Consider the following 7,934-nt stretch of genomic DNA (forward strand, 5'->3'; position numbering starts at 1 on the left):
ATTTCAATAACTTAAAAACACAATAATAGCAGTAGTGAAAATATACCTAATAATACTCTCATAATATTTAGCACTCCTTATCTGTGGCACTTCTGACTATGTGTATCTTCCTTCTTTCTCCTTTTAAATGGAAAGTTCCTTTATGTAAAGAAACATATCTAAATCGTGTTTGTATTCTGCAGTAGTGAGCAAGTATGATGAATTAGTAAGCATCTGTTAGCCCAATGAATGAGCCAATGAAAGACTTAAAAAGCCAAGGCTTACCTTCCACATCCTTGGCATGATACTCAGTCCCTGTTTCCAGGTGCCACTTCCTATTAGAATATTTAGCCTCCAATTTGAAACAATGAAGAGATTCTGACTCTTATTTTATGAGATTGAATATCAGTCCCTGGCAACCACAGCAGAGGAGCCATTAGGGTGTATGGAAGACTCTGACAACGAGCTGGGGTCTGTAAAGGGCCATTCTCACAGGCTTCTTCCAAAGTGGGTTTCGGATCCTAATTTATTTCACCATTTATCTGTCCTTGTATAAGTAAAGAAATATTTTTTATATGTAACTACCCACAGGGGCTTTTTAATTTTATTACTGCTCTCTACAGTGCTGCCCAAGCAAATATTCTTTGAGCTTGTTTTGATTACTAACACAATTTGCATTTTTTGATTTCCAAGTCCACCTCAAAGTGAGACTCCAGCGGGGACCTCCAGATCTTCTCCACATTGGCTCTGTTTTGAAAGGCTTTGATTGATATAGGTTTCAGAGAACACACCACTGAGCATGAATATGAAAGCAACAGCATGTACACAGAGAAAAGAAGAGAAAACAACCCAGAGCAAATGTGCCAGAGCTTAGTTTTTAAGGAAAAGGAACCAAAGGACAAACGTGGATCAAAATATCCAATGCACGATTTCATACACTTTTGACTGTAACCCCAGGTAGGCCTTCCAATATAGGCCAACAGTTTTTTTTTTTTTTTTTTTTTGAAAACTAAATGAAGACGTACATCAGAAAAGTTTTCTGTTACAATGTAATCCAAATATCTGAACATATTTAATTTTTCCAGCTGGCTGTGGTGACTATATGAATATTTGCATGAAATTGGCTTGAACTCCTTAAATTCCCAATAATTACTTGGGTAGAGATGTGGTAGGCAAGCCCATGTTTCTCTGTGTCATTTCAGCTTAATTCTTACTCTCTGTCACAAGTGATATCTCCTACATGTTTGTTCTGCACCCCATTGGTCCATTGAAATCACACATATATACCTTTGTTCTCTCAAAAGCCTCCAATCCAAGGTGATGTGTATTTCAGATCTAACTTAAGAGTTTAGAGATAACGAGGAAAGAGGTAGGATTACTTAGCTGCACAGCAGGACAAATGACTTAACATTGACAATTAGACACCTCGCTTTTTGAACTGACCTAGGGAATTTGTGGTGGCCATTTTTCCTAGTAGGATTCTAACCTTGCATGATGTCACTATCCATCTTTCTCCTCAAACCAAGCTCGCTTATCCATAGCTGCCACCAAGGTTAAGATCATTTCTGTTGCAGAAATGTTTAGCTAACTCTCTGTTTTATCACAAACCATTTGCTCATTCCCAAAGAGCCTGATCCTCATACTTATGACTGAACATGACTCTTCTCTCTCTAGGAGGAGTTCTGTGCCAGACCTCAAAATGATACAACCTTTTTCTTCCTCTACTATTTCAAACTAAAGTTTACCTGGTTGTGCTCTCTGTGACAGAAATCGTGTACATACATCATCACAGTCTCATAAAAAATAAAGATACAGAGGATATATTTTACTTCCTTTACTCTTTCCCCAAAATTACTTATCCCAATTCTCCCCATCTTGAGCTTATCTCTCTTTCAGGAGATCCAATAAAACAGTTAAAGAAGGAAAAATAGTTTTGAGAGCCTTCTCTTGCAGTACCCATCCCCCAAATTGGTTCACTATATCCAGAGTGTTTATTATGCCCCTAGGATGGGTAATTTTATGTATCAACTTGCCAAGGCCATTGATATTGGTCAAACATAATTCTGGATGTGTCTGTGAGGGTGTCTTTGAATGACATTAACACTTGAATCAGTAGATTTAGTAAAGTAAATTGCAGTACATGGAATGACTAGTTCAATTACACCAGCCACCAGAGCAACCTCACGACAGTGCTGTAATTCTTTTTAAATTTTTCTCTTTAGTCCTACCTAAATCATACGTACACATTCAAAAATGTTTCTAGTCTACATTTTCATAATTTAAAGAGCTGGCGTCCCCAGAATGTCTGTTTTCACCTAAAAGCATTAAAAATTCCTGCAATACAGTTGGGCCCCTGGAGAAAGGAAAAACTACCCACTCTAGTATTCTGGTGCGGAGAATCCCATGGACTACACAGTCCATCGGGTCGCAAAGAGTCAGACACAACTGAGTGCCTTTCACTTTCACTTTTCACAGTTGAGAATTTCTCCACTGCTTCATCTCCCTCAAGTAATGCACCACGGACATTCTCTTTACAGCATGATCAACTCTGGGTTTCATGGCCCACTGCATTCTGTTTTCAAGCATTTGACTTACAAAGGTCCTAGGGACTGAAAAAGGGACTGGGAGAGGGAAGAAAAGGGGAGGGAAGTAGGGCCTATATGAGCCTATTTAAATAGATGTCAGCAAAGTCTCTGAGCACTGGTGGGCATCACCTGGATAAGTTCAGGCAGCAGTTTTTGATGAAAACTCCCTTGGCGTTGACAAGAAGTGCTAATGAGGCTCCCCAGAATCAGGAACACAATGACCTTGCTCAAGTGCTGCCGAGGCCCACACGCCTTGGCTAGTCTCCCTCTCTGCTTCCTGGCACAGGAGACTGAGAGCTTTCAGCAGTCTCCTGGTGCCGACTCTGATTTCTGATGCTCACTGCCAGTCTGGAAGACAAACACTGAAACTTGTCTCTTTTCTTTTGCACTCCTGCCACAACAGTCTTATTCTCCGGGCAATGTGCATACTCTGACTGATTAGGGGAAGAATTGGTTCAAGGAGGTTCACATTCAATATTCCACTGTACTACCTCACTGAATAAAACACCTACACTTCCTATTGCATATATTCCCCAGTAGCTGGGAGCAAGTAAATGACTAAATAAGTGAAACGAAGCAAATATAAAAGCAGGAGAGTTGCCACATAGGTCTGTGTAATTAAGGAGATCTTTAAAAATGGAGAGGGGATAGAAATCTGTAAAATTTATGCTCTTCAACTATTTGGTTATTTCTACCTCCTCCTCCCCAAACATATCTCTGTTCTCTATAGACAAATCCACAGATAATCTTCGATGGCTTTTGCTACACGGTCTAACCCTCAGGATCTTTTTAGGAGAGTTTCCACTTTGTCCAGTAAATAGTCAAAAAAAAAAAAAAAAATCTGGTGTAAGTAGACTACAAACCACTTATCTAGTTAGTACTTTTAGTCTTACCCTCAAGTTTCCCACAGAGCTTTGGTTACCATTTGGCAGGGAGACGTGTGACTGTTAGGGCAGATGGGATAAAGCTGCAGGGTAGTGGGGAAACAACAAGAGCAGCTGGATACTGGGAGAGTAGGAGGCTTGTAAGTGGTTTGCTGGTCAATACAGATATCAACCATCACAAGAACTGCTAGCCTACAATCTGTAGTCTGGTGTCCTAAAGACGGGGTATTTTGCAGTTTCAATGTGGATATGACTCATTCAATAATAATGCAGCAACATTTTTCAATATCTACTATGGTCCCAGCCTCTGTTCCAGATATTGGAGCTCATATTTTAGCGTTTGCAGACCCATATAGAGTGACTCTAGTGTTGTGATTCTTCTGTTCTGCACTAATGTGGATGAGGCCATCTTGTTATGCAAGCATTGCTCCCTAGGACTCAGCGATCCTGGATTCTACTTCATGAACTTCCATTCCAACAGGTCTATAGTTTGTTCAGGGCATAAACTCTCAGATTTCTCATATGAAAAATGTGGATGTTAGTTTGGCACCTTAACACTTAAGCCCTTGTAAATACAAAAATGCTTTAAAATACTCAAGGGAAAATAGACTCAAATGAAAATTTATAGGTACAATCAAGAAATACAGGAAAATAATCAAGAGAATGAAAATGACATAAAGAAAGAAATTAAAAGGAATAGATGGAAAGCAGTGGAATGGAAGACAGGCAAAGAAAGAATAACAAAAGTATGATCAGAGTCACTGGAGGAAAAAAAACAAAAACAAAAACACAGTGGACCAGAGATAATATTCAATACTCTAATCTCAGAAAATTCTCCAAAAATATAAAATGAAACCCAGTTGTACACACTGAAAGAAATTAAAAAATTACCTGGACAAGTTCAGTTCAGTTCAGTGCATTCGCTCAGTTGTGTCCGACTCTTTGCAACCCCATGAATCGCAGCACGCCAGGCCTCCCTGTCCATCACCAACTCCCGGAGTTCACTCAGACTCATGTCCATCAAGTCAGTGATGCCATCCAGCCATCTCATCCCCTGTCATCCCCTTTTCCTCCTGCCCCCAATCCCTCCCAGTATCAGGGTCTTTTCCAATGAGTCAACTCTTCGCATGAGGTGGCCAAAGTACTGGAGTTTCAGCTTTAGCATCATTCCTTCCAAAGAAATCCCAGGGCTGATCTCCTTCAGAATGGACTGGCTGGATCTCCTTGCAGTCCAAGGGACTCTCAAGAGTCTTCTCCAACACCACAGTTCAAAAGCATCAATTCTTCAGTGCTCAGCTTTCTTCACAGTCCAACTTTCACATCCATACATGACCACTGGAAAAACCATAGCCTTGACTAGATAGACCTTTGTTGGCAAAGTAATGTCTCTGCTTTTCAATATGCTATCTAGGTTGGTCATAACTTTTCTTCTGAGGAGTAAGCATCTTTTAATTTCATGGCTGCAGTCACCATCTGCAAGTTAAACCACATCAATCAATTCTGATACATATCCTAGATAAAACTATTGGATTTCAAAGAGGAAGATCTTCAAGACATGCAGGCAAAATGCCATATAAAGATGTCTGACTTTACAAAACATAAAAATCAAGGCAATGGCAGGACTTCCAATTCTTAAAAATTCAATGAAAGAATATATGAACCAAAGATTTTGTAACCAATCTGCCTTTCAAACACCATGGTTGCAACAAAAGCCAATGAAAAATTTTCAATATACACTTCAGTTCTGTCACTCTGTTGTGTCCAACTCTTTATGACCCCCTGGACTGCAGCACAACAGGCTTCCCTGTCCATCACCAACTCCTGGAGATTACTCAAATTTAAGGCTATTGAGTAGGTGATGCCATCCAAAATCTCATCCTCTGTTGTCCCCTTCTCCTCCTGCTATCAATCTTTCCCAGCATCAGGGTCTTTTCTAATGAGTCAGTTCTTCATATCAGGTGGCCAAAGTACTGGAGTTTCGGCTTCAGCATTAGTCCTTCGAATGAATATTCAGCACTGATTTCCATTAGGATGGACTGGTTGGATCTCCTTGCAGTCCAAGGGACTCTCAAGAGTCTTCTCCAACACCACAGTTGAAAAGCATCAATTCTTAGGCCCTCAGCTTTCTTTATAGTCCAACTCTCATATCCATACATGACTACTTGAAAAACAATAGCTATGACTAGACAGACCTTTGTTTGCAAAGTAATGTCTCTGCTTTTTAATATGCTGTCTAGGTTGGATATTGTGATCCACACAGTCAAAGGCTTTTGCATAGTCAATAAAGCAGAAATAGATGTTTTTCTGGAATTCTCTTGCTTTTTCGATGATCCAGCAAATGTTGGCAATTTGATCTTTGGTTCCTCTGCCTTTTCTAAAACCAGCTTGAACATCTGGAAGGTCATGGTTCACGTATTGCTGAAGCCTGGCTTAGAGAATTTTGAGCATTACTTTACTAGCATGTGAGATGAGTGCAGTTGTGTGGTAGTTTGAGCATTCTTTGGTATTACTTTTCCTTGGGATTGGAATGAAAACTGACCTTTTCCAGTCCTGTGTCCACTGCTGAGTTTTCCAAATGTGCTGGCATAATGAGTGTAGCACTTTCACAGCATTATCTTTTTTTTTAATATTTTATTTTATTTCATTTTTTAACTTTACAATATTATATTGGTTTTGCCATATATCAAAATGAATCCACCACAGGTATACACGTGTTCCCTATCCTGAACCCTCCTCCCTCCTCCCTCCCCATACCAACCCTCCGGGTCATCCCAGTGCACCAGCCCCAAGCATCCAGTATCATGCATCAAACCTGGACTGGCGACTTGCATCATCTTTTAGGATGTGAAATAGCTCAACTGGAACTCCATCACCTCCACTAGCTTTGTTTATATTGATGCTTCCTAAGCCCCACTTGACTTCTCATACCAGGATGTCTGGCTCTAGGTGAGTGATCACACCATCATGGTTATCTGGGACATGAAGATCTTCTTTGTATAGTTATTCTGTGTATTCTTGCCACCTCTTCTTAATATCTTCCACTTCTGTTAGGTCAATACCATTTCTGTCCTTTATTGTTACCATCCTTGCATGAAATGTTCCCTTGGTATCCCTAATTTCCTTGAAGAGATCTCATCTATCCCATTCTATTGTTTTTCTTTATTTCTTTGCATTGATCACCGAGGAAGGCTTTTGTATCCCTCCTTGCTATTCTTTGGAACTCTGTACTCAAATGAGTGTATTTGTCCTTTTCTCCTTTGCCTTTTGCATCTTTTCTTCTTTTAGCTATTTGTAAGGCCTCCTTGGACAATGATGTTGCCTTTTTGCATTTCTTTTTCTTGGGGACGGTCTTGATCATTGCTTCCTGTAAAATGTTACGAATGTTCATCCATAGTTCTAATCCCATGAATCTATTTGTCACTTCCATTGTATAATCATAATGGATTTGATTTAGGTCATACCTGAATGGTCTAGTGGCTTTCCCTACTTTCTTCAATTTAAGTCTGAATTTGGCAATAAGGAGATCATGATCTGAGCCACAGTCAGCTCCTGGTCTTATTTCTGCTGACTTCGTCTGTCTTTGGCTGCAGCTTCTCCATCTTCGGCTGCAAAAAATATAATCAATCTGATTTCAATATTGACCATGTGGTGATGTCCATGTGTAGAGACTTCTCTTGTGTTGTTGGAAGAGGGTGTTTGCTATGACCAGTGCATTCTCTTGCCAAAACTCTGTTAGCCTTTGACCTGTTTCGTTTTATACTCCAAGGCCAAAATTTGTCTGTTATTCCAGACATCTCTGACTTTTGATTTCCAGTCTCCTATAATGAAAAGGACATCTTTTTTGGGGTGTTAGTTCTAGAAGGTCTCATAGGTCTTCACAGAACCATTCAACTCAGCTTCTTCAGCTTTACTGCTCAGGGCATAGACTTGGATTACCATGATATTGAATGGTTTGCCTTGGAAATGAACAAAGATCATTCTGTCGTTTTTGAGATTGCATCCAAGTACTGCATTTTGGACTCTTTTGTTGACTATGATGGCTGATCCATTTCTTCCAAGGGATTCTTGCCCACATTAGTAGATGTAGTGATCATCTGAGTTAAATTCACCCATTCCAGGCCATTTTAGTTCACTGATTCCTAAAATGTCTATGTTCACTCTTGCCATCTCCTGTTGGATCACTTCCAATTTACCTTGATTCATGGACCTAACATTCCAGGTTCCTATGCAATATTGCTCTTTGCAGCATTGGACCTTGCTTCCATCACCAGTCACATCCGCAACTGGGTGTTGTTTTTGCTTTGGCTCCGTCTCTTCATTCTTTCTGGAGTTATTTCTCCACTGATCTCCAGTAGCATATTGGGCACCTACTGACCTGGGGAATTCATCTTTCAGTGTCCTATCTTTTTGCCTTTTCATGCTGTTCATGGGGTTCTCAAGGCAAGAATACTGAAGTGGTTTGCCATTCTCTTCTCCAGTAGACCAT

This window comes from Bos mutus, chromosome 5 (assembly GCF_027580195.1).
Source record: "Bos mutus isolate GX-2022 chromosome 5, NWIPB_WYAK_1.1, whole genome shotgun sequence".
NCBI lineage: Eukaryota > Metazoa > Chordata > Mammalia > Artiodactyla > Bovidae > Bos > Bos mutus.